We start from the raw sequence: 3,618 nt of genomic DNA, 5'->3' as shown, positions 1-3,618 counted from the left end.
CCTGCCCCAAATTGGGTTAGGTGGGTTTCACTGGACAAAGAAGGAAAACAACTTCTCTTGCTCTTTTTAGAACTGCTTATGATATGCAGGTATAAGGTCAGCCAAACGTAAAAAAACACATGAAGTTGCTCATGTGGTTATTTACCAAGTACATTCATGTTATATCTTGGGGGTGTCACCATAACCCTGGGGAAGGGTGTGATGATTTCCATTTCAGAGATAGGAAAACTGAGGCTCTGAGATACCAGGTGCCCACCTAAAGTCACAAGAGCAAGTAAGCCAGAGAGGCAAGTGTCAAAATCCATGCGTGTGCTTTCCATTTCATGGGGTGGGGCTGCAGTATTAGCAGGGATGAGGATGCAGGTGGGGAGTGAGCGCAGAAGCTGTGTAGTCTGAATTGCCTAAAATAGGGGAGCGGGAAGGGTCTCTTCTCCTTCATTCCACGCAACGCTGAAGAGCCCTCAACACGAAGGAGGCACAGCTTTATTTCTCTGGTCCAATTCTTTTTCCCAACCCTGGGCCATTAGTGAAGCCTATTATAAACCTCTCTGTTTGAGATAAGCATCCCTATTTACCTGGCAATCATTTGCTGGGAAGGATTCTAAGTAAAGCTGACTAAATGGAGAGGAACGCGAATGAGGTCACAGAGTGATGGTTGGAGGCCTGCCCTGCTTGCTGTCCATTCCTCCAAGTCGCTGCCTCGGTCCCTTCTCTGGGCCACCAGGAAGAAGAACCTTGTGTAGTCAGAGCAGTTATCCAAGCGGGTCTCAGTGGCCTGCGGAAACTCCTCCAGCTTCTCAGTGATGAAGCCGATCTCCTGCAGGGCCTCCCGCAGGAATTTCTTGTCCAGGGGCAGTGGGGAGAACCTCTTGACCCCCACCATGAAGCAGCTGGCCTCAAAGTCTCCGCTCAGCATCAGATGGCCCCTGGGCCGGGGCAGGGTCCTGAGGTGACGCAGGGTGTGCGTCCAGGCAGGCCTGCAGGGTGGGGCAGGCAGCCTCGAGGCACAGGGAGGAAATGAGGCAGTCGGCCAGGGGCAGGACCGCAGGTTCCAGGGGCTGTTGTTTCAGGATGTCACCCTTGAGTACCTGGCGGATGGCTCTCCTTAAGTGCTCCTCCTTCTCGGCCCCCCTGTCTCTGGAGTGGAGGGGAAAGGAAAGAGGGGCCAGCTGGGTCATGCTTATTGCGTGGACCGTGCACATCACTCCCAGCCATTCTCTGCTTGGCGCACAGGCTCCCAGAACAGCAGGTGGCCAGTTTTACAGATGAAGAAACTGAGTCCCAGAGACAGACCTGGTCCTGAACCAGCTGTGGACAAAGTCAAGCCCAGGACCTGCCGACCCTATGGTCAGCACTCTGTCTACCTGCAGGCCCTCTGTCGGCAATGCACCCCTGGCAGGTAGCCCATTCTCTTTCTACTAGTCTGTGTTTAACACGACCCAGACAAGTGCCTCCAGAAACGGAAAGTCGGCCTGGAATCAGCTGAGCAAAACTACTAAGTGAGCTTGGGGCACTTTGTTGGGGCCCCCAGTCTCTCCATTACCTTTCCCTCCCTTTGTCCCCTGGCCAATCCACTCAATCACATTCCTGAGTATACTGGTTTCCCTATTCCAAGCACTCTTTGTTGAGGTGCCCCACTGAGACCATCTGTAACATTCCAAAGATCAATCAGCAAACATTTATTGGGTACCAACTATATTCCAGAAACTCGCTTGGCAGTATGGGGACTCAAAGGAGAATTCAGGGCCAGCTTACAGAGCCCTTGGTCTCCCATTCCTGTCTTGCTTCTCTTCAGCCATGAGAGATTGTGTTGACGCAAAATATCAGTAGCATTTGGACCCTGGCAAGGGGCTTCCAAGATAAACAACAAGGCTGAGGGAGAGAAAATGAGCTGGACCCAGGGGTCCTGGCCGACTGCTACACTTAGCCTGCTCACTTGCTCCTGGGTTCTGCTGCTACATTTTGTTTGTCTGTTTGTTGTTGTATTCGTAGGGCACAGCAGCAAATAAATTGAAGCAGGCATCAAAGGCTTAAGAAAATTTGATGGCAGAAAATTTTAATTGGGAAAATTCTGGCTATCAGGTTATGTTTTATTCTCATGTGAATGATGAAAAGATACCCATTATTTGATTTTAGTGGTCCAGCTGGCCTAGCACCTGTTTTCATGGGCTACCATGGTAAGCAGGCAGAAGAGTGGTAATGCTGAATTTGGAGCAAGGCTTTCTACACTTTCTGATGCCCGTGTAGTTTCTTTAGCCAGTGATAGGGAGAAGACAGGCCCACTCAGGACCACCAGAGACCACAGCTCTTAGACTTTATGGCAGGAGGAAATCTGACCTCACACACTTTGAGGGCATCCCACCATGTACCATACACACATCAAGTGTATCTAAAGTCTTCCCGTAGGGGAGTTCCACATACTCTGAAGATCCAAAGTTGCTGTCATGCTCTGGCCACCCCTCCCCAGACCCACCCTAAGCCTGCCCTATGATTAAAGAAGACCAGCATCTGATTTAAAATTTGCATGGCCACCCCTCCTCCCACACTCCCCCATCTCTCCCCTCAGAGGTGAAGGAGACCTGCACCTGGTTTAAAAGTGACACTTAGTGTTTTAGCAGGAAATGGAGGACTTCATCACCCAAGGGATCCTGGTTCATCTTGAAGTAGTCCAGGTAGGACATGGGTTCAAAATTCTCCTGATAGACATCAGGCTCCTTGGATTCTTGAAGAGCCATGGAGAGCAGTCAGCTTTGTTCAGGAAGGAGCAGCAGGCAATCTGATTCCCTGGGCCCTTCTTTTTTTTATTTTTTTCCATAAATTTATTTATTTATTTATTTATTTATTTATTTATTTATTTATTTATTTGTGGCTGCATTGGGTCTTCATTGCTGTGCATGGGCTTTCTCTAGTTGCAGCGAGCAGGGGCTGCTCTTTGTTGCGGTGCACGGGCTTCTCATCGCGGTGTCTTCTCTGGTTGTGGAGCACGGGCTCTAGGTGCGCAGGCTTCAGTAGTTGTGGCTTGCAGGCTCTAGAGCACAGGCTCAGTAGTTGTGGTGCACGGGCTTAGTTGCTCCGCGGCATGTGGGATATTCCCAGACCAGGGCTCGAACCTGTGTCCCCTGCATTGGCACGCGGATTCTTATCCACTGTGCCACCAGGGAAGTCCCCTTGGGTCCTTCTTGATGGGGCTCAGGCTTTGTCCTTCCCCATCCCCCCAGAACACACACTGGGATGAAGACCAAAACAGCCAACGAAGGTCGTTTCCTGAACCTGCCTCCCTTTGGCCACTCACCTCTGTCACACTCACCTCTCCAATTCCTTACCCCAGCCCCCAGGCTTTTCAGTGGCTTTGGCTTGTATGGAAGGGTTTCTAGTCTCTTTTGCTCCATTTACTGAATCCTCTTCTACAGTGATTTTTCAAACCATTTAAAAAGCATGCCTAATTTTTAAACTAAATCGCCAGTGAAGCCCCAGTATAGATGAGTGACAATAGGATGGAGATGCCTTAGTTGGCTTTTAATTTTTAGCATTTTCTGAACTACGCCCCCCAACACAACACCCTGGTTTCTGTCCTAGACAACTGAACGAATGTTGATAATATTTAGTAAAACAGGGAAG

The 3,618-nt window shown here is 49.9% G+C and overlaps 1 pseudogene across 1 annotated transcript; it reads right to left on the bottom strand.

Moving 5' to 3' along the window:
• Nucleotides 1–601: 601 nt before the first annotated feature.
• Nucleotides 602–3,066, bottom strand: LOC309808953 (nicotinamide N-methyltransferase-like; annotated as a pseudogene). Its single transcript has 2 exons — nt 2,612–3,066; nt 602–1,252 (listed from the first exon to the last, which is right to left on the bottom strand). The product of its transcript is annotated as a nicotinamide N-methyltransferase-like (transcript).
• Between the last annotated feature and the right edge of the window lie 552 nt (nt 3,067–3,618).

The sequence above is a fragment of the Mesoplodon mirus genome, assembly GCF_964341445.2.
Source record: "Mesoplodon mirus genome assembly, chromosome: 7".
NCBI classification, from domain to species: Eukaryota; Metazoa; Chordata; class Mammalia; order Artiodactyla; family Ziphiidae; genus Mesoplodon; species Mesoplodon mirus.
Note: the sequence above shows the minus strand (reverse complement) of the source record. Positions and strands in the feature narration are given on the sequence as shown.